This window comes from Mirounga leonina, unplaced genomic scaffold (genome assembly GCF_011800145.1).
Source record: "Mirounga leonina isolate KUSES-001 unplaced genomic scaffold, KU_Mleo_1.0 Mir_91, whole genome shotgun sequence".
Classification (NCBI taxonomy): domain Eukaryota; kingdom Metazoa; phylum Chordata; class Mammalia; order Carnivora; family Phocidae; genus Mirounga; species Mirounga leonina.
The window spans coordinates 48,775,424-48,797,896 of NW_023270839.1; the positions used below are offsets into that span (position 1 = coordinate 48,775,424).

Sequence of the window (22,473 nt, forward strand, 5' to 3'; positions counted from 1 at the left end):
GGCGGCAAGATAGACGGAGAGACAGCGGGAGAGATAGAGGACAGGGAACAGGGAGCAGGTGGAAGAGAAGAGAGGAGATAAAAGGAGAGGCAGGGACAGGAAAGGAGGGCAGAAAGGAGCGAGAGAACACGCGGCGCGGGCGGCGGCGCAGGCGAGGAGGAGGGGGCCGACTACCCCGGGTGGGAGAGCCGGAAGCCAGAGTTGGGCGCCCGGGCCGGGGTTCGGGCTGCGAGCGCGGCGGCGGCCGGGCGGGGCATGGTGGGGGAGCGGGGACGCCCCAGGGGCCCCCTCTGGGAGCGGCGGGGGACCTGAGGCGCGGCCAGCCAGGAAAGGGACGCAGGGTCACCCCACAGGCCCCGCCGGCCGCTCTCCGGGGGCTCCGGCGAGCCGGGGCAAGGGGGCCCTTTGTGAGCGCCCCAGGAGTGCGGAGCCGGGTGTGCGGCGGCGGGGATGTGTGCGCGCGCGGGGGTGCGCGCGGGGGTGCGAGTGTGAGCGCCCGGGCGGGTGGGAGCGCGCGTTAGGGATTCTGCTGGCATCGCAGCGTGGAGAGCAGGAGGCAGGAGTGGGGCGCGCAGGGGAGCGCGGGGCTCTCCCGCGCACACGCACACGCCGCGCGCGCGCACACACATATACACACGCACACGCCCTCCCTGGCTTGCTCGCTGCCGCTGCCACCATCTCGGAGCCGAGCCCTGCGGAGCGGGAAGAGTCGGAGCCGGAACCGGAGCGGAGCAGAGCGGAGCCGGGGAATGCGGTCCCGGAGCGGAGCGGCGCGCGAAGTGCGCGCCCGGGACGGTGAGTGTGGCCAGGCCGGGACGCTGCGGCGGGGCCGGGGCCGCGGGGGCGCAGGCCGGGGAGCTGGGGTGTCTGCCCGCCGGCAGCGCCGCGTGCGCAGCCTCTGATTGGGCGGGAGCCTCCGGGGCAGCAGTGGGGGTGGGGTGTTGGGTGCGCGCCCGTGGGGGGCGTGCACGCGCGGAGATGGATGGGGCGCGCTTGGCACCCCAGTCCGTGACCGCGCTCCCGCCCGCTGCGCGGCCCCGCCTAACCCTCGCCTGCCGCCGGAACCCCGGCGACTTGGAGCAACTTTGTGTGTGGGGGGAGAGGAGATGGAGACGTTTTAATGGTGGAATTCCGGCCTTGCCTTCCTGAGGAGAGAACGCGAGGGAGGAATGGGACGGGGGCGCGGACTGTGCCGCCCGGCGGGTCGAGGGGTGCGTCTCCACCACCCCATCGGCGCAGCCGCCGGCTCTCTGGGATGCCAGTCCGGCCCCGCGGCGCCGCGCTGGAGCCGCTCCCGGCGCTGGACTCCTGTGACTCCGCCAGGGTCCGGCGGGACCGCGCGGCGACAGCTTCCAGGCTCCGGGGCCGCAAGGTCGTCTTTGCAGCCAGGCTGAGGACACAGGGCTTGAGGTGGGGAGTGGGAGACGTGCCTGTGCGTACGTGTGTGTCCCCGCGCCTTCTGCTGCGTGGGACAGGCGGCTGGAAGAAGGGAGCTGCCAGAAAGGGGCATCGCATTAGACCTGGCCCCCAGGAGCTCCCCAGAGGCCAGGGATTGGAAGGGGAACCTCTAGGTCCCTGGCCTGGTGCCCCCCCCCCCCCCCCCCCCCGGCCGCATGCCTGCTTTGCTTGGAGCCGTGCTCCTGTGTGCTTTACTATGTATCGGGGTTGTGCCTGTGCTGTGCCCCCCACGCCGCTTCTTGAGCCTCCTTCCACACTCCTGTCCCGTTGCTGGCTGCCTCAGGGAAGTTCCTAGGCTCCCTCCCCAAATGGCAACCCTGCCCCTGTAGAGCATAGGATGAGAAGATGTGGCCCCAGATGGTGCCCCTGAGAGGGAGGAACCACGTGTGTACCCCCCTCCCCCACCCCAGTGAGAGGCCCAAGGAAGGGTCAGAGGTCAGGACTTCCCCTGTACAAATCCTCCTTGCTTCCAGAGCAGTTCTTCCTCCTCTAGGAAGTCTTCTCTGATTGCTCCTTGAATCCATCCTTCCAGCTTGGGCTTCTGGGCCCAAGCAGCTGGGTTCCCTGGCAGTCTCTCTCCTGGCACTCAGTGTGTGAGCCGGTGGGGGTCAGAAGTCTTGTGCTCAGCCTACATGTTAGCTGGAGGAGTGTGATGCTGGACCAGTATCTACCTGGCTCTCTGGGTGATGGTATTATTTTGTTTGACCAGCTTTCAGGCTTAAACCTTGCTTCCAGTTCATTATCCTTCTGGAATCTTATCACCCACCTTGTGAGAATGCAAGGCCTATGGGCACACTTCCACTCCATTTCACAGAGGAGGGTTTTGAGGCAGAGATGGAGCTAGGAGAACTCCAGTCTCAGGGCAGCCTCTTTCCACTGGGAAGGTAGCCTTTAACCTGGTCTTCTGTGAGGTGGGGTGGGGAACTGGCTGCTTGCTGCTGGAGAGTCTCCCAGGGCAGCTGTCCTGCTGGCTGGGACCAGCACCCTCCCCAGATGGGCAAGAAGGTGGGCACAGCCACTCTTAGCCTGGTTCTCCCTGGCTTGACTTTCGGCACCTCTTGACCCCAGCTTCATTAACCTTTGCTTCTTAGATTTGGGGCCAGAGTCTACCTGGGCTCTGCTTCATGCTTTGCAAACCTGATTCCTGTAATCCTCAACACTGGGATGTCTGTATTGTTCTGGGGATCAGAGGGGTTTCCCCAGCCCAGATTGGCCCTGTAGGCTAGGCCCTGGCCTTGTCCTCTTGCATGGGCCCTGGAATCCTTCCCACTGTCCTGAGATCTCCATTCTACAGCCCCATCTGGGCCAGAGAGCTCACCCTCAGGGAAATGGGTTCCACACAGACGTCTAAATGTGCACTGGGGGGAAATGGAGTCTGGTGGCTATTCGGACCACTTCCTCCCCAGGTGGCCCACCTGAGGTACAGGAAGCTAGAATAGCTCTCAGCCCCAGTCAGGCTTCTCTGAGCCCTCTCCCGTCCTCCACATGCTGACCTGATGGCAGCCTGGACTCATCCCCAGGGCCACTTTGGTCCTTAGAGCTCTCTGGGGCAGGGAGAGCTGTTGCCCAGGAGTGACGAAAGCTCCTCCTGGGGTTGGGGTTGCTATTGCATCCTGTGGTGGCTCCTTCGGCCTCTTTGCTGGCTTCATGCTCCGGCAGCCTCTCCCTGCCTCTCCTCATCCCTTTCTGACCTGCTCTCCATGGCCTTTCTTACCCATTGTTTCTCTTGTCTCTCTCTCCCCCTCTCCATCTCCCTGTGGCTCCCTGAGCTCTGGACTTTTGCCTTCCTGCGTGTTGACTGATGCTCTGGTTGACTCCCAGGTGGCTGGAGCATGGCCAGGTGCCTGCTTGGTCCCACCCGTGCTATCCAGGCTCACTTTAGTCCCTCGCCTGGCTCTTCTGGCCCCTTCCCACCAAAGGACTCCAGCAGGCTGAGCCCGCCATTTGGGGTCACGAGCCATGGGGAAGGAGAGAACAGGGTACCTCTTTGGCCCTCGGTATGTGCTATCAGGGGTGTGAATCCCAGCCAGGTGCTCCCGGTCCCTACTCACTGCCTGCCTTAGGAAGAGCCACTCCCCCTCAAACCTCCTGACCAGTGCGGTCCCTCCTTTCCCTCTCCAGCCAGTCCCTGACTCTGCCATGGGTGTGTTTTAAATTAGAAAGGTATTATATTCTAACAAATTCAGTGATAAGTTGTTGGGTAGGCTGGGCCTTGGGGTGACTTGAGGGGGAAAGGTTACCCCTGACCACTCAAGCCTCCTTTGGGGGGAATTGGGGACCACTCTGGCCAGCCAGAGTCTCCTCCACAGGCTTCTGGGGCAGACATCTGCTCCCAAGAACCATGCCTTGGCCTTGCTCCTCATTGCGTAGAGTCCTACAGTGGGGGCCTGCTCCACATTTGGTGGCATCTCCTGGTTTGAGGCCTGGGCTGAGTACTGGGGATTCTGATGACAAGCCTGGGTCCCCCCCGGGTGGGCTCTGAAAGGGGACACAGGTATCCACCCACACCCCTGGCTGGGCAGAGTGGGCTGGGCAGAGTGGGCTGGGCAGCTTGCAGAGGGACGTGAGATGGGGGTCGGCAGCGGGTTGTTTCAGGTGGACTGGACGGCTGGTGCATTTTGACCTGCTCAAATGTTTCTGGCAGTTGGTGGAAGCTCTGTGAATATGTTGGATACATGAGTGAATGGAGACCATGAACAAGGGAGGGCTTTCCAGGCAGATGGCACAGTGTTAGCAAAGGCATGGCGGTGGGAAGCACCAGGCATGGGTGGAGCATGTTTGCAATGGAGTAGTTTATGCAGGGGCCCAGCAGGCCCAGAGCAGGTTGGCACAAGACAGAGGAGGATTTTGAGTGCCCAGCTGAGAAGTGTGGGCTGATTCCGTATGCAGGGGTTGCAGGGTGGAAGTTCTGGAGGGATGCGAGCAGATTTGCAATTTAAACCGCTCCCTCTGGTGGTTGTGGGAGGGCTTGGCCCAGAGAGCCAGAGGCAGGGAGGAGGTCCTGAGGCTGCGTGGGAATCCAGGCTGGTGATGAGGGCAACAGTGGAGACAGACCCCTTGTCCGCCTTCTGAGGATGGCCCAGGGGCCAGGCCTAGTTTCCGAACCCAGGAGGATGGAGGGATTTGGCCTGGGGGAGGAGCCGGGTGGGGCAATGGAGGTCATCCATCCAGAGTAGGGCCAGGCCTCGGGTTTATCACCATTCTCACCACCTGGGCATAGGGAGGTGGCAGGTGTCCGGGACTCACAGGATGCAGCCCTTACTACTGGCCCTCCCACTGTGTGCACTCTAACAAGTCCCTGAGATCCCTCGCACCTCTGTTTCTATGTCTGTAAAACGGATGAGTTTGTTTGCCTGGAGACCTGAGGTGAATTTGGGTGGAAGTTTGTGACCTTGGAAGACGGATACAAAGAGAAGGGGTAGAGGGCTGGTCCATTGCTATTGGACAGAGGAAGAGGTTGAGGCCCAGGGAGGGGTGGTGACTTGAATGAGGTCACAGAAAAAGTTGGTGGCAGGGTGTTCCTGCTTGGGGTTTCCTGGCTGAGCCTGTGGCCTGCTGGGCAGGGGTGGGTGGCGTGGCCAGGGCCTCAAGGCCTCCGCAGAGGACGTCCTCAGGAGGTGGCTTCGGCAGTCCAGCCGTCAGGGAGCATATGGGGCCATATGGCCACATCAGGGGAGATGCCAGCCGCTGAAGGAGGGTGAGCGGCTGCCATCCTGGCCTTCTGGATCTATGTGGGCACGGCCAGCCATCAGGGTCAGGGCGGGAGGAGGCCAAAATGGAACCTCAGTGTCCAGGTTGGTTTGGACATGGAGGTTGGGTCTTGGCGGATGGCCCAGTTCTAGCACCCATCTGCCAGGGCGGCTGGGCAGGCGGCTTCATGCCCAGGACTGATCCAATTAGCTCCAGGCCAGCTATGCCAGCCACCCTCCACGCCCCACCCAGCTCGGACGGCTCGGCGGTCTGCGGGCCATGGGGTGCTACAGGGCATCTGATGCTGGGGCTTCAGGCCTCAGCAGAGTATGTGTGTGTGATGTGTGGCCTCACCCTGAGCACTGATTCTGTAGCTCTAAGATTTGGGGTGTGTGGAAACGAGTCCCTCGAATCAGGCTGGTTGATCAAAAGGGCCTGGGCGTGGATGCCATCTGGATCTGGGTTTGAATCCTGGCTCAGCTGCTTCTGAGCTAGGTGAGCTCAGGCAAGGCCCTTCACTTTTCTGAGCCTCAGTTTCCTCATCTGTAACGTGGGAGAATGATACCTATCTTGTTGGGGTGTCATTGGCATACTTTGAAGTAACGCACGTAAAGCACACACTAGCCTGATGCCTGCAAGAATCTCAGTAAATGGCGGTCATTTTTGTTCTCTGCTGGGAGAGGGAAATGAGTCTTGTCAGAGTATCAATATCTAGACTGAAGTAGAGAGGAACTTATTATTATTATTTTCCAGAACAAAATTTGCTTTATAATTTTCTGTAAGTTTTTCTACTCCTTCCCTCATCTAGACCTCATGGCAGTTCTGTAAAGAAGGCAGAGAGCCTACCCCGTTTTTTTTTTTTTTTTAAATATTTTATTTATTTGACAGAGAGAGACACAGCGAGAGAGGGAACACAAGCAGGGGGAGTGGGAGAGGGAGAAGCAGGTTTCCCGCTGAGCAGGGAGCCCGATGCGGGGCTCGATCCCAGGACCCTGGGATGATGACCTGAGCCGAAGGCAGACGCTTAACGACTGAGCCACCCAGGTGCCCCCAAGCCTACCCCGTTTTGCAGATGAAGAAACTGGGAAGTGATTCCCAGAGTTGTACAGTGAGCTGGGTGGACACTTGGTCCAGACGCTTGCTCCATGGGCATTCTTCCCAAACCTTGGGGGTAGAGGCTGCGGAGAAGTGGGTCTGTCTTCGACAAGGCCTGTCTAGATCAAGCTTGGGAGTCCTAAAGATTCTCCACCCAGCCCTGTCTTCCTTACAGATACAGGGACAGGCCGTCATGGTGACAAGTAGCCAGTCCTAGCTGGGGTTGATATGGGTGACACTCAGTGGGGCAGCGTTTCTCTGTCTGCCCTGCTGGCCTGGTGGGGGTGAGGGTGGGGGTCGGGAGGAGGGAGGAGGGGGCCTTCACCACCTGGACAGCCCTGGGCCATGTCCTGGCCGGCAGGGCTCTGCCTTCTGGGGAGGGTGGGGAGGACACTGGGCTCTGCCCGTGACCAGCTGTGTGACCTTGGCCAGGTCAGTGTCTGGCCCTCTTTGAGCCTCAGCTTCCCTCTTTGTAAAGATAATTATCTCTGCGCCTGCCTCACAACACTGTTTTAGAGGCTCAACTCTAAATACGTATTTTTATACAAGCATGCTATTCCACAGCTGCAAGCCCAGGAGTCCCCAGTCCTACAGCTGCTGGTCCTGGAATCATTCAGTGGTTCACTTGTGGGCGCTTCTTCTGGGCCTGGCTGCGTTAGGTGCGCTGGGGACAGAGATGAGTCAAACCAGCCCCTGACCTCTTGGGGTGTGCAGCCCTCACTCGGTAGTAAGTATTCCTTAACGGTCTCCCAAGCCCACGCTGGCTGTCATGCTCCCACTCAGTGCCCTCAAGCGCTCCCTGTTGCCTTCAGGCTGGCCACTGGACTCCTCAGTGCCTTGCACAGGGTCCGAGCCTCTGCTCCAGCCATCTCCCTCTGGTCCCCTGTGTGCACTCAGGTGCCAGCCAAATGCCACTCACTGTCCCTTTTCCACATGTTGTGGCTTTTTTCTTTCTCTAGGGTTTGGCTGTGCTGTCCCCTCCACCTGGTGCCTTCCTCCACCTCTGCCCATGTGGATCCCTCCCACTGTTTAATACTCAGCCCACATGCCGTATTTCAAGCCCCGACCTAGATGTAGTCGCTTTTTCCTCAGAACTGTGAACCTACTGTGTGCAAGGTCTAGTGTATGGGCGGCCTCTGAGCCATGGTGGTTTATCTCTCTTCATGGCCTGGGAATGCCTTGGTGGCAGGGACCAGGTTTATCCATCCTGGGTACCTAGCATGTCCAGGCACCTGGGGCCAGATGGGTTCAGAGAGGCATGAGGGGCAGCCCTCAGAGTCCCTGTGGCTAGTGCCACTTCCTCCTGCCTCTCGGGCCTGGGGATGCGGGTGAGGCCCAGGACATCTACTTGAAAAGCACCTGAGTTACGGGCAGCTTTTCTGCTGAGGTGCTCACCACAGACGTGGCCTTCCCTGTTCCTGGAGGCTCCATTAGGCTGGGGCGGGGGCACCCAGTCGTTGGCCCACACGTAACTGTCCCTAGCAAATTGCAGGGCGTTCAGCAATTAGTGATTGATTATTTGGGGGTACTGATAACTCTTCCATTATCAAAGGGTGGAGGGGGGCCTAGCCAGTGTTTGTATGGGTCAGCTGGGCCTGGCTGGGAGACTGTGATCATGGCCATTGACTCCTGACCAGGAAGCTCCATAAACGAGAGCCAGAGGAAAGGAGGTGCAGGCCACCCTCTCTCAGATTGGAGCTGCCAGGGTTGGGATAGAGGGTTAGGGAGAAGGGGAGATTGGGGTGAGCAGGGAGCTTTTGCTCACTCTCGCCTCCCTCTGTCCCCACCTTCTATGTTCTGCCTCCAGTCTCAACTGGCCCTGGGTCTCAGCTTTCCTATCTGTTAAATGGGGATCTCAGGTCTGTGGGGTAACACCGTGCCTTGGAGTGAGATAGCCAGGCAGTTGTTGACTTGTCCTCATTTGTGCTTAATGGGTGGGGACGTTCTGAGGCTCCCAGAGGGTGGTGGCTACTTGGGGATGGAGCCAGCACCACAGTCCCCAGCCAGGGCTGCTCTGCAGAAGGGAGAGGGAGATGGTGGGTGGGAGGGGCCGGTTGGTTGGAAGACAAAAGTTGTCTCACTCAAGTGCTATGTCTGGCTCCTGAATGTGCTAAGGCTTCTCAGTGTGGAGTTAGGACTCAGTGGAATTCGTGCAAAAGCGATTTCTAGGGAAACCACATAAAGGAGCTGGCAGGGGGGATGTTTAACCTACTTGAGAGACCTAGCTGCCAGGAGCATGGGGCATTGTTTGTGGGGCTCCTGGCTCAGGGTACCAAGGCTTTTTTTTTTTTTTTTAACTTTTTCTTAGCAACATTTTCAAACATACAGAAAGGTAGAGAGACTAGAATAGGAAACCGTATATAGCATCACCTAGATTTAACAATTGTTGACATTTTGCCACATTTTGCCTTATCTTTTCCCCCCAGAGTATTTTAAAGTAAATTATAGACATCATGCAATTTCACCCCTAAATATTTCAGCATCCATCTCTAAAAAATAAGAGAAAATTTCTGTTGAACTTCAAGTGGTCATATATTCCTTTTCATTTTATTCTTGAGAGATGAGGATGCTGACAGATGAGGAGACTGAACCCTGAGAGGTAACCTGGCCTGTCCAAGGTCACAGAGCAGAGAGGGGGAAGGGAGGAGAGGTGGGACCTAGGAGGTGGCCACAGGTGTCAGCCCTGGACTGGCAGAGTCTTGAAGCGGAGGGGGAGGGCGTTGGTGGTCTGGAGCTGGGCAGGTGGCTGGAGCAGGATCCCAGTCTTTTGTGGGGGGGTTCCTTTGGCTCAGGCTGGGGGTTCTGCCTGGAAACAGGAAGTGACTGTCTTTTAGGTTAATCTGCTCTCTTCCTTTTGTTTGCTGTGGGGATTAATCAGGAACTGCAGCGTCAGGAAAATTTAAAACAACTTCTTGTTTATTTTTTAATTTAGGAGAATGTTATCAGGCTCTGGCCATGCAAGCGAGGGGAGCTTCTGCTGGCACAAGAAGCGGGGCTGCCCCCCACTAGCCACCTTGGGGGGCAGTGGGGAAGGCAAGGGGAGGGCTGGCCTGGTAGGAGAGTTTAGGATCCCAGTCTGGACTCTCGGGGGGTTTTGAGGGAACTGGGGTGTGTGTGTCAGGGGCTTGGGGCTGAGCCTGAGATCTGGGCTGGGCTAAAGACTATATCTCTTCAGAACAGATGGGAAGTGAGGCACCAGAGGGGTGAGCTCCTGGCATGTGTGCTGAAAAGGGGGAGAGCCCTGGTAGCCTCTAGCCATACGGAGGAGCTGTCCTTCGGTCTCCTGCTCTCCTGCCTGGGCCCAGTCCTTCCCTGGGGAGACTCGTATAGAATGGGTGTCTTCTGCCAGCTTAGGGCAGGTGCGGGTCTCCCTGGGCTTTCTTGTCTCCTTGGGGTCAGGGGATCCTGCCCCCAGCACCCACACATGCTTGGGACTCCTTGTTCTGCTGTTAGTGACTTAGTATCTCTTGATTTTGTGAGGGTCACCGAGGTCTTGGGTATGGAATTGGAGAAAGTTGGAAATAGAAGGCAGCTCCGGAGATGATCTCATTTTTGTTATGGGTTTCAGGAAGGGAAACTGAGGCACGGGGAGTGGTTATCCTTGTCTTAGGGCTCACAGTTAAAAGCATTGTAGAGCCTTGGTGATAGTCTGGTGTCTGGCTTCTCAGTCTCAGGAACCCCTGCTTCTGGTCCAGCTGGGCTTGTGGTTCAGACAGACCAGTGTTCCCCAGTGTTCAAATGGGAGGAGGCAGGCCCAGCTGGGAAAGGGCTGTCAGTCATCCCTGGGGTGGGCTCAGGTTCCCCCATTAGGGCCTGCCTCCCTGTGTGTGTATGTGCACACACACACATTCATGCACACCTAGTTACTTACTAGTGGGGAGAATGGGTGTGCAGATCAGGAAGAAGGCTTTAATGGGGTGTCCTGAGGTTCGGCCGTCCAGGGCTGGGACTGGCCTGCTGTTCTCTCATCTTTGCCCCCGCAGTGAGGAAAGCCCTGAATAGTGCCAGGCTTACAGTTGGTTGGGCTTATTTCTCGAGGACAGGAAGTGGGGCAGGAGAGGCCCTTGGGAGAGAGGTGACCAGAGGGAAAGGAAGAGATAGAGACAGCAAAACACTTTCTGATCTGTGGTCTATGGTCCTGTGGTGCTACCAGACCCTGCATCAAGCCTGTGTATTCTCTGCAGTTGGGGAAGGAGAGAAAAACAACCCAACCTTGAACGAGTGGCTGGTTGGGGCCTGTATGATCTGGATGATGTCACCACTCCTCCTGGTACAATGAGGCAGGTAATGGGCCCCTTCTGCCCCAAGAGTGAGGCAAGGAGGGCAGGGTATGGGCTGGGTGTTAGCCTGTCTGTGGCTGAACCTTCAGCCCCTGGGGGTGGAAAGCGGGCTGGGAAGGGTCAGAGGAAAGAGGGCAGGTCCTTGCCGCCCCTCCCCCCAGCCCTTTCCTCTGCTCTCCCAGCGCTGTAGGGATAGAGCGAGCACAGTGCCTGGAGTCCAGGGGCAGGTGGCGCAGAACCACCATATGTTCCCACACTAACTATATGCTGGAATCGAGGCAGGGCACAGAAGAACGTTACTTTTATTAATGCACACAACTGCCCTGCAAGGTGAAGGTCATGGACTCCATTTTACAGATGAGGAAACTGAGGCTTAGAGAGTCACCTAGCTGGTCACTGATGAGACTGGGATTTGAGGCTAGAACTACCTGGCTTTGCTGGACCACACTGTCTTTGGGACCTGGTTTCTGCTCTTGGCTACACCACTAACAGCTGTTCCCTGGGCCTTGGTGTTTGCCTTTGGCCAGTGGGGCTTGGGGGTTGGCTGAGGGCTGGGTTGCAGCCACCAGCTGGAGGGGAGGCTAAGCCTTCTATCACCTCCTCCACCTGCTAAGGGTTCTGGTTGAGGCTTACCGCTGTTCTTGGGAGGAATCCTTCCTAGCCAAGCGAAGTGAGAGGCTCCCTGATGTTGTGCTGAGGGATTGGGCTTCCCGGGTGTATGCAGAGCCCTTGAGAGCTTCCCACACTCTTTGCTCCTAGCTGGTGTGTGCCTTCTGTGCATTTATCAGGTGACTGCAAGGCGGTGGGGGAACCTGTGTGCATATACGTGGGCCATCCTGAGGCCTGGGGAGGCACGCTTGAGGACTGAGCGTGAAGTAGGGCAGGGCTGAGTTCATTGAACACCAACTGTTGGTCACAGTGCTGGGTGCCTTACATACATTACCTCACTTAATCCTAAAAACAACCCCATGAGAGATGTACTGTCACTATTCCCATTTAACAGATAAGGGAGCTGAGGCTCAGAGAGGTTGAGGGACTTGCAGAGACCACACAGCGAGTGAGTAAGGGAGCTGGCTTTTGAACCTAGGAATGAGCAGAGGTCTGTGCTGCTGCTGGGAGGAGGCAGTTAAGGTTTCAGGAAGGACCTCTGGTGCTGCTCTGGATTTGGAGAGTGGAGGCCAAGGGTCAGGTGAAAGGCCCGGGTGAGGAAGGGGTGGTTCAGAGGAGAGGCCTGGTGGGGAGTCCAGCATTGTGCCTAGAGCTGTATGTCCTTGGCTCTGGGTCTGTATCCTCAAACCTGCCTTAACTCCCCTTCAGGGCAATGGTACACATTCCTATGGTCCCTGATGAGCAAAGGCCTGGAGGTGGGACAGAGCGAGGCTCCTCAGAAACAGGGCAGCATGCCACACCTTCAGCATGTGGAGGTGAGCGTGGGGGGCCTGGGTTGTGCAGGCCTCCAGTGCTGACCTGGAGCAGTGCGTGTTCTCCTGATTTTGAGCAGGGCCAGGTCTGAGGCTTGAAGGGATGGCTCTTGGGTGGCGGGGGCTGGTTAGTGGCCATGGGTCATGGGCGGTGGAGAAGGGGTGAGAGAGCAGAGGGCGTCTGGAGGCTTCTCCCCTTGTTCTGAGCCCCTATCAGTATAGGCCTAGGAGGTGGTTCATCTTTGCCTGTCTCTGTTCTTTGCTGTCCCTTTCCCAGCTTCCCAGAGCGTGTAGTGAGAGTGGGGAGCCGGGGGTCCCTTGCCCCTCCCAAGCCCCTCCCTTGGAGGCTGTAAATATTTTATCTCCACCATCTCTGCTGAGGAAATTGCTGCTTTTAACACCTTTTTTCCCTTTTGCTTGATATAAACGAATGCTGGAAAAATTCTGTGCCCGGCGCTCACTCTGTCGCTTCTGCTTGTGCCCAGAGTCCCCTCCAAAAACTCTAATTGCTTTTAAGCTGCGATAGTTGGCAAAAGCAATTTTCTTTACATTATGGAGAAAGGGGGAAAATCCACCACATTTTCGTCTTCCTTTTTTTTTTCCTAACCTTTCGTTTTGAGTTCCTCCTCATGGCTGCTAAGAAGATTCTGGGAGAGAAATGGAGTAGAGAGATGTGGCGGGGAAGCAGAAGCACCCTTGGAGAGGGCCTTTTGCCTTTCTGGTCCTCAGTTTCCCCATTTAGAAGGTGGTCCTATGTCTGTTCATTCATTCAACAGACATTCTGGAGTACATCCCCGGCAAGCAACTCGAGGACCAGGACTAGCTCCGTCTTTGCTGTCACATCCCCAGCACCCAGCACAGAGCCTGACACATAGTAGGTGCTCAGTTAAGATCAGTGGACTGCTCTACCGTGGGCCAGGCACTTTGCCAAGCACTGGGGGTGCACTGGGATGGGTCAGATGCAGCCCCTGGCCACAGGAGGTCACTGATTGGAGAGGATCCGCCAGACAAGCCTATTTGCTGCATTAACGAGTCCTCACACAGGCCACTACTGGGTATTCAGCAGGGCAGGGCTGGGGGGGGGGGGCGGGACAAGCTGCCCAGAGGAGGTCCTGGGCTACATTGTGAAGAGGGGAAGGAGTGTGACTGGTGGCCTGAGGCCAAGGAGGGGGGAATTCCAGATAGGAAAAGCCTGTGCGAAGATGAGGGGTGGCGAGCACTGGAGCTGAGGGTGGGGTCAGGCTGCGGAGGAGGTGAGGCTCCCCGGTTGGGCCCAAGTTGCCTGGAAGAGCTTTCCGTGGGGGTGGGGAGTTTGGACATGATCCCAAGGGTGAGGGCGAGCCCTGGAAGTGTTCAGAGCCGAGGACATGTGGGGATGATCCCTTTGCCTCCACAGTAGGGGTGGGGAGGAGGGGATGCCAACTGCGAGGCTGGTCTTGGTGAGCGGAGGGGAAAGGGAGGATGGCAGTACAATTTTGAGACAGACAAGCCAGGGGACCCAAATTCCTGCTGCTTCTCTCCTCTGCTTGTGCTGTGGTGAGAGGCACCCGAGGCCTTCCCTGGACCTGGGGTGTGAGGGGCCCCCAGGATAGGGAACCCCAGTTCATAGTCCTTTGCTGCCATAGTCAGTCAGGTTTGCCTGGCTCTCGGTTCCTCAAGACCCTTTACAGTGTATGGAGCCTGCTGACCTCTGACCTCTCAGGTGACCTTAGAAACCATCCCCTGAGGTGGCAGAGCAGGTGGCCAGTTCCCACTGCCAGGGATCGGATGGGTTAGCCCCAGGGTTCAGTAGGCAGGTGCAGACAGGGTGGGGATTGAACCCGGGTCTCAAGCCCCCCACCCAGCTGGCTGCCCCCACCACCTCTGCGGAGCTCTCCTCTGCCTCCAGAACCTCCTCCCCTCCCCTCCCCTGCCCTGCCCTGCCGAGCCCCGTGCTCCTTCCCTGTTTGCAGAGCGTGTGGGGCTTTTCAAAAGCATTAATGATAGAAAATAGATTGGACTCGGAGAGGAATCATCACTGGGCATTCTCGGAGGGCTGCCTCTGCCCTCGTGTCTCTCAGCCATGCTGAAGCCGGCAGCCGACCCGAATAGGAATGAGCCCGAGGCATTGCTCTTAATCTGTCGGGGAGCCCTCCCTGGCCACACGGCACTCACCGGCAGAAAGCTGTCCGCAGTGAGGCCCCAGCGCCTGCAGGCATCACCAACCAGGACTCATTTCTCTCGGATGGAGTCACAGTCCATGGCTATGGAGGGGGCGGGGGGGGCAGCTCGCCTTCAGCCCTTGGCAGAAGACACAGCACCAAGGAGTGGAGGGGGGGGGCTCGTGCCCAGTCCCTTCTCCCCTCTCCCCTTCAGCCCTGGGCTGGAGACATAGTACCAAGGCCGGCCTGGGCTGGGGTAGGGGAGGTACCTATGGAACTGCCAGGGGCTCCTCAGGGTCTGGATTCCTCATCTGGGTATTCAAGGCCCCGTGTGAACTTGACCCACTTTGTCCTGTCTCCTCCAGGAAGCCTTCCTTGATCGCTGCCTGGCTCACACTGGGTTTTCCATTTATGAGCCTCTTCTGGCCTTTGGAACAGGGGTACAAACCTAGTGCCTGAAGGGGACAGGCAGGTAACGAGTGGAGCAGTCGGGAGGGGTGGAGACTGGCAGTGTGAAGGCATGGTGTGGGAGCCCTGCAATGGGCGCTTTCTCGCTCACTCCACGGCCAGCCTGAGCTGTCATCCACCAACCAGCAGGGAGCTCCCAAGGGCAGGCCCTGGTCTCCCTACTGATGCAGGTGTGGGCTGGGCACCTGGGAGGCTCTGGGACCTGGGTAGTAATTTAGGGCAACCTTCTCACTTAGAGCTGGGGAAACTGAGGCCCAGATAGGGATGGCCAGGAGGGGTCACTGCAAGCAGACTGTACATCCATGCTGGCATAACCTCACAGTGGGAGCAGGAGGAGGGTTTTTGTACCTCGTTTTAGGAGGAGACCGAGGCTCAGGGTGGCTGGATCCGGGGGACACTTGAGGCCTGCGTTTGAGTCAGTGGGTTGGAGCCCTGGTGCCAGCTGCCTCTTTCTGGCAGGATTGTGGGGTGCTGAGGTGTGCACTGAGTTGCCTGAGGGGGCCAAGGTACACTTATGCCCAGAGTGAGCCCAGCTAGGGGCAGCAAGCCCGGGATCCTGGCCCAGTTCTGCCACCAACTCCCGGTGTGACCCAGGCAGAGGGCTCTATCTGTGCCTCAGTTTCCCCAGGCCAGTCGGAGAGAGGCCCCTGAGGGGTCAGAGTGAGTTTGGGGGGCCCTGAGAGCTTGTGTGGCCTTGGCCTGGCTGCCAGCCCTGCTCAGTGTTTCCGTCCGGCCCCTGGGCTCCTTTGGCCCCAGGCCAGGCTCATAATGAAACCTCTCGCTCCTGTCCTTTTTAGGGTCACCGTCATGTGGGAGATGGTGACGGGGGCACCCAAGGAGGGCTTGGGCTCTGCAGGCCTAGTTAGCAGTATGGGGCAGTCAGGGAAGCCTGTCCCCTACCCAAGGAGGGAAGAGGGACTCAGGCCACCACCAGGTGGGAGGACTGTACACTCAGCTCTGTAGTGTGGAGCCTCACCCCTGCGTGACCTTGGCACTTCCTTTCACATCAGCGTGGACTCACAAGGATGCCTTGTGTAACCCTGGGCTGTAAGATAGGAGGAGCCAAGGCCCAGAGAGTCCATTCACCCACGGTGACCTCGCCTGGTCCAGCCTGTGCCCACACCCCTCGGTGATGAGGAACTCACCCTTCCCCAGGCAGCCCTGCCCTCCACCTGAAGGAGGTTTGCTCCCTCTCCCCCGACCACGTGCATAAATTCACATCAGTTTGGTGCCGTTTCAAGGCTCCCAGACTCCTAAGTCGCCTCTCCCTGGGGACCCCAGTAAGAAACTCCTGCTTTAATCATTCTCCATGTGACTTGGATAATGTCACCTCTCACGTTGACCTAGGGCAGGGCACCAGGCATCTCAGTCCCCAGTCCTCTTTCTGCTCCGACCCCATGGAGATGCCACTCTGTGCCCGGCTGGGGTTGAGCGCTGTGATCACCCACTTGTTCTTTCCACCACTTGTCGGTGCCAGGCCTGCGCTGGGCTCTGGGTGCAGAGAAGAGCAGGACCCACCCCCTGCCGCGGGAAGTCATGTCCGTCAGCACTCACAGCTTGGGTGGGGGCGGTCAGGGCAGGACAGAGGTGCTCCCACCTCAGCCTGTTGGGAGAGGCTTCTTGGAGGACACTGGGGACTGGTCAGGGAGGGAAGGCATCCCTGCAAAGGAAGCGACAAGCGCAGAGTTTTCGAGGCCCGTCTCTGTCAAGGTGGCAGATGGCCCAGTCTGCAGAGGGTAGGGGAGCCCTGGGAGGCACTGGGTCAGGCATGAGGCTGAGGGCCAGCTGGGGATGGGGCTCTGCTGTTTCCCACCTGCTCCTGGTCTGTCTGCAGGTCTGTTGGCTGCCCACGTACACATACACACACACACACACACACACGCAATCTTACTGACTCTAAATGCAGACATGACTACACACACACCCTCCACAGTTCATCTCCACAGGCCACCTGAGCCCCCCTCTCTCTGTGAGCACTGCACACCTGCACACACCAGGCCCCTATGCCTGGTGGGCCCATGGGCTCGCCCATCCTTTTTCTTTGTACAGAGAACCCTATAAGAGCCTAGAGCTGAGCCTCAGAGATCCCTCCCCTTGAGTTTTTTGCAAAGACACTTCCATGTTGCCCTTACCTCCGGTCTCCCCCTGAGCCTCAGCTTAGGGTTTCCCAACACTGTGATACCCCGGGGTTTTCTGGACACCCAGGGAAACCTCCCACGCTAGCCCCGGAGGGCCAGAGTCCTGCTGAGGAGCCAGCGGCCCTGGCGTTAGCCCCAGACAGTCGGGATTGTCTGTGTGACCTTGGGTAACCTTCTGCCCTGTCAGCCTTGGTTTGGGGGGCGGGGATATGGGCTCCACATTCTCCAGCGTAGGTTCTCAAACTGGTTCCAGAGCCCTGGTGTGCGGGAAGGTGCCTGGGGGCTTTGGAGGCAGGGGGAACCAGATAGGCTCCTTCCCTTCCCACCACAGCACGGCTGCTTAGATCTGCATTTTATACGAGGGTTCAGGCAGGACTTAAAAGAAAAACCCATTAACTCTTTATTGATTTTGTTTTTCTGATTACAAAAGAAAATCCAACAACACGCTTGTGGGTAGGAGCCCGTGGCAGCTTCTTCATCCCCTGCTAGGAGGTGTTCACTGTAACATCTGGGTATTGTTGGGCCATATACCAACAAATTGCTATTTATAAAAATGGGCTCATTCTGAAATAGCATTGTACAGCTTGTTTTTTTCATATTGTTATACATAGATATGCCTCTTTCTGTCAAATGGCTGCAGAGTATTCCAGAGTATAGATGTGCTGTATTTTATATGAACATTCCCTTATCGATAAGCACTGAGGTAATTTCCAATTTCTTTTTTATTCTTACCAGCGATACTGCTGTGAGCATCCTTGAGTGTTTATATGTGACTGTCTCTGGTATGGTTTCTGTAGGAGAAGCTCCTAGAAACGGGATTACTAGTTTGTAGGGTATGTGGGTTTAAAGCGTTCTCCGATATCACCAAATTACCCTTCCAAAGGTTGAGCCAATTCCCCCTCTCTCCAATGGTCGATGAGTGCTCATTTCCCTACATCCTTGCCAGCACTGGTTGTTATCAATCATTTTAATTTTTCCCAATCTGATGGGCAAAAAATGGTATCATGTCATTTTCATTTGCATTTCCCTGATTGCTAGAGAGATAGAACATCTTTTCATGCATTTATTGACCAACTGAGCTCTTCCTCTGCGGATTTCTATTTCACTGCCAATTTTCTCTTCTTTTGTCTTTTTTCTTATTGATTTGTAGCGGCTCTTTGTATATTAGTGATGTTTTCTTCCAGTGTCTCACTTGCTTTTTAACTTGCTTATAGTGTCTTTTGCCATACAGATGTTTTACGTGTTTATGTACTTGGATTTATCAAATTTTCACTTTATGTCTTCTGGATTTAATGTCTGGCATAGAAAGCCTTCCCCCACTGCATAAGATTTCATTTCAAATAAGAATTTTATTGCTGAAAAATCCTTGCAAAGCTCCAGTTTGCAGGCTTCTCCTGGCAGCTGCAGCACCGGCTCTGGGGGAGGGAGGGATGGGCCGTCTGTCCTTTCTTTTCCGTCACTGCCTTTCCATCCGTCTGTCTGGCTTTGGAGTCGTGGTCACTCTGTCTCTCATGTGCTTGCCCCCTCCTTTCTGTGTCTCTACTGTGTTTCTACCCCCAGCTGGTTTCCCGTGATGGCAGTAATTAGGAATGTGAGATGGCAGCCATCGCAGTCCTCGGTGGGTTGGGAGGCTGGCGGGAAACGTGCCCAGTCCCCTCCTAGCCTAGCCCCAAATCTTGTGGGCTGGTGGGGCATGCCCTGGCCCAGTTTTCTTTTTCAGAGACACTCATTTCCTGCTGGGAGCCTTAGGGCAGTCTCTGAGCCAGTCTAAGTCCCTCTTCCACTGGGAAGCCTTCCTAGATAGTTCCTTCTTCCACTTCCACGGTCCCAGACCTGGCCTCTCTTTGTCCTCACCCGTCGTTCCCCATCTTGCCTTCTCAGCGCTGAGCAACCTGGGGCCACCTCTTGGGAACTCGGTTTCCACTTGGGTAAAATAGGTCCTGGGGTCTGTACCAGCTGCTGAGAGGGACGGCCCATGTAGGATACAGCCGAGCTCTGGGAGGTGTGCCCTCCTGCCTGCTCAGTATTAGCCCCCTGCCAAAAAACCCAAACACCATAGGAGAGAACTTTCCTGTTGCTAATAGAGAGATTGGAACTTAGTTCCACAAGGGCAGTGACCGATGGCTAGGGCTCCCTTGTTCTCTGCCCAGTGCAGGGCCCCAGGCCCAGGGCAAGGCTTGCCTCGAGGGAGGTGCCAGGGAAAGCAGGAACAAGTCAGGAAGCTGCTGAGCCTGGGGCAGTTGGCGGGGGAGGGGGAGGGCAGGCAGGCATGGCATTCTGGGAGCTCCTTTTGTGTAGCAAGGCACTATCCTCATGAGTCCTTATTCCTAGGGACATGGGGAACACCTCCGGGTGTTGAGGGCCCCAGGTGGGCTCAGTGTTGCCTCACCCTGGAGGCCTCTATATGGGGCCGTCAGGAGGCTCTGGGCTGAGGAAGCAGCTGGGAGACGAGTCAGGGAGATCCAGAGTCTCTTTGAAGCATGGCTCAGAAGTGTGGCACTGAAGTCTCTGAGGAGACCTTCTCTGGGCTCCCGTGGCTCTCTGGACTTCTGTCCCAGCACCTTCCTTCTGCCTGTGATGGCCTGTCTCCTCTCTGAGCTCCTGGCAGGTAGGAGCGGTGTCTTTTACGTCTTTTTATTCCAATCATCAAGCACAAAATAGACCCTTACTAAGACTAGAATGAATGAATGAGTAAATGAATGAATGAATGAACAAATGGATGGATGGATGGATGGAAAGCTGGGGGTGTTGGGTAGAGGGTTCAGGTCTGCGGAAGAAGAGACATGGGTTCTGGGCTTGTCTTTTTGGCTGACTTGCTGGGTGACTCTGCCCTCAGTCTCCCCATCTGCTCAGTGGGTGTGGGTCTCTCAAGCTCTGTGGTCCTATGACTGTGTTGACCAGAGCAGGCACATACCTGTGTCTCTCTGTCTCTCTCCATCTGCCCATCTCCCCCTGCCAGTACCAACCTCTCTGATGGTGGTGTTTGCTCAGCACCTGCTGGGTGCTGCCCCACAGAATGGAACCCACTTGGGCGGCACCCTGGAGTGGCAGTTTCTGCAGGAGTCTCACCTCCCCAGGGCACGTGGCAATTCTGTTGAACACACAGGCCTCTGATTCCTGCAGCTGCCAGGGCTCCACTGAATGGGCAAGGAGCCAGGAGAGCAGGTGGGAAGCCCCCCACCTCTGTGGTGGTCTCCTTACCTCTCTTGGCTGTGAGGTCAGCAGCCGGGATTTCACGTCCTTCGTGGAACTCGGCACAAAAGCAGGCCCCGGGCCCAGGAGAGCTCCTGGGTCCCACTGCGTCTCCTTGCCCCAAATCATTGTCATGCTCTGCCTGTGGTCCCATTTCCATAGCAACTCCTTGTGATGCCACTGAGGAGAGTGGGAGCTTCAGGAAGGTTTGGGGAGGAGGGAGCAGGAGGCCCATTCATTATCTTGGAATATGGCAGCTGGGTGGCTTGGGGTGGCGCTGACAGAATGGCTTGCCCTGCCAAGCTCAGGTGGCACTGGGCTCAGGGCTACCAGCCAGGTGGTGTGGAGGCCTACCAGGAACAGGGCTGCCCGGGTTGGCCTGGGCCTGGCTGGCTTGTGCCAGTCTACCTGGTGCCAGCTTGCACAGCCACTGGGGGCACCCCTGCCTGGCTAGGACCTGGCTTGGAGGACCTAGGCCTGAGGGACTGCTCAGGCTGTGGTTACCCATCTGTCCTAGGCTGGCACCACTCTGTCCTGTCTTGTCCTTTAGGAACAGCAACCTTTGGAAGACACTGCTGGGGCTTGCTGGCCGCAGGGGGCAGAGTTTGGGGCTGGCTAACTGTGGGGCTAGGCAGGTCCCCTGTTATGGGATCTACCCTGTGCATAGCTCTGTTGTCAGGTCAAGAAAGCCACGGTGGGCCCAGAAACCTGCTCAGTGCCCATTTCTCTGTCTCATTCTTTGAGAGGTTGGCAGCCCATGAAACAAGAAGTCTCTTGCCTCCAAAGAGTCCCTCCATCTTAACCTACCATGTAGGTGAGAAATTCTACCATTCACATCTTAGACTTGACGGAATATTGATCTTGGGAAGGACCCAGAGGCCTTTGCTGTCTTCTGCCCACACGATGGCAACACCTCCGCACCCTATCCACCCATGCTTCCTTCCATTCGTTCCATCTGGCAGGCCTCATGAGTCCTCCTGGGGACCTAGGCCTGTGCTGGACGGTGCCATGTGGGGAACCAAGAGGGAAAGGAGGAGCCAGCCTGGCCCTCGAGGGAGGAAGGGCGCTGCTGACCCTTGTGAGGGCTGCTGGGAGCCAGGCCAGGTGAGAGGCCAGCTCTCCCCATCTCCCTCCCATTGTCACGGGCTTGAGCCACCGCTGGAGGCCACTTGTACTCTTGTTTTCCTAATCCTGGTCTTCGTGTTGACTCACATTTGAAAGTGGGTTTCCCAGCGCTCCCCAAGCCACACATCCGTGAAGTCACGGCTACGGTGTGCTCATACTATTGATATTTTTGATACACGGAAGAATAAACACATAACAATGAAAATAAAAGCATTTGTCTGCGTACCACCTAGACTCCCCTTGTGCCTGCACACACTTTGAGAAGCGCCGATCAGCTGGGAGGGATTTGGGGCTTCATCTGAGAGGTGGAGGAAACCAGGGCTCAGGAGGGAGCTCAGCCCAGGCCACACAGCTGGCACGCATGAGAGCTGCCTCCTTGGACTTCCAGCCCGAGGCCTGTGTCTGGGGGCCTTGCCAAGGAGACTGAGCCCCCTAGTACCCTTCCCCACTCATGGAAGTTGCCCTTGGAGAATATTTGGTGAAGGAATAAATCAGGAGACGTGGAGAAGGAAAGGATGGGTGGGCAGGTCCTTGGGAACCAGGAGGCCAAGGCTCAGGCCACAGGAGAGGCACCCTGGTGCTCTGCCTGCACCCCTCTCTAGGGTCAGCCCCCAGGCCTGCCTCCTGGGCCAGGTGCTGGCTGGATACCACTGAGCACCAGGCCGGGTGCTCCTTCTCTCTATTTATCTTCCCAGTGGACCAGGCAGGAGCACCCGTATCCCCATTTTATGGACAAGGCAAGTGAGGTTCAGAGATTTGATCGTCCCAAGATCATAGAGCCAGTGTATGGGGAAGCATATTCAGAGCCCCACCCCCAACTTGGGGCCAGAAACCCCACCATTCCCAGGGCCCCACCTGCTGCAGCTGGTGGCACGTGAGTGTGTGTGTGTGTGTGTATGTGTGAGAGTACATGTGTGTAAATGCCAGTGTGTGAGTGATATGTCAATGTGTCAGTTAGTGTAGTAAGTGTGTGTATGTATTTGTGTGAGACCATATGTGTGTATAAGCGAGTGGGAGCATGCCAACGAGTGAGAGCACATGCGTGTGTGTGTCAGCAAGAGGGAGTGTGTGTGTGTGTGATGTATGTTTATCGCCCAGCCTGGTGCAATCAGACCCACTTGTGTGTTGTGTGCATACCACCCCCACCCGCCCACCGCTCCCTGGAATTGCCCCCTGCGGCCTGGCCCTGGCTGACAGCTCATCTCCTCTTTCTCCCACAGCCTCCTGTGCCCACAGCCCCTGAGGCTCCGGTGCCTACAGGCAAACAGGGCGACTGAGTCACACCCAGGCTGACCCCAACCCACTTGCCTTTCCCCAACGCCTGCCTGACCTGAGGTAAGAGGCCACCGTGTTCCGCAGGGCAGGGGGGGGCGGCAGGGGCCAGGGAGGCAGGTGTGGGGTCCCCAAGGGAGAGGCTGTAGGGAGGCCATGGAAGAGCAGTCTTTTTGTGGGCTCCCCCCTCTCT

The 22,473-nt window shown here is 57.2% G+C and overlaps 1 protein-coding gene across 2 annotated transcripts in view; it reads left to right on the forward strand.

Annotated features, from left to right (window-relative positions):
* Positions 1–479: 479 nt before the first annotated feature.
* The window catches only part of LINGO1 (leucine rich repeat and Ig domain containing 1), a 188,352-nt gene continuing 166,358 nt past the window's right edge, over positions 480–22,473 (forward strand). For both annotated transcript variants that reach the window (XM_034994006.1, XM_034994007.1), the window contains exons 1-2: positions 480–795; positions 22,229–22,343. The gene's annotated coding sequence lies outside the window, so the exon portion shown is untranslated. The remainder of the gene's footprint in view (positions 796–22,228; positions 22,344–22,473) is intronic.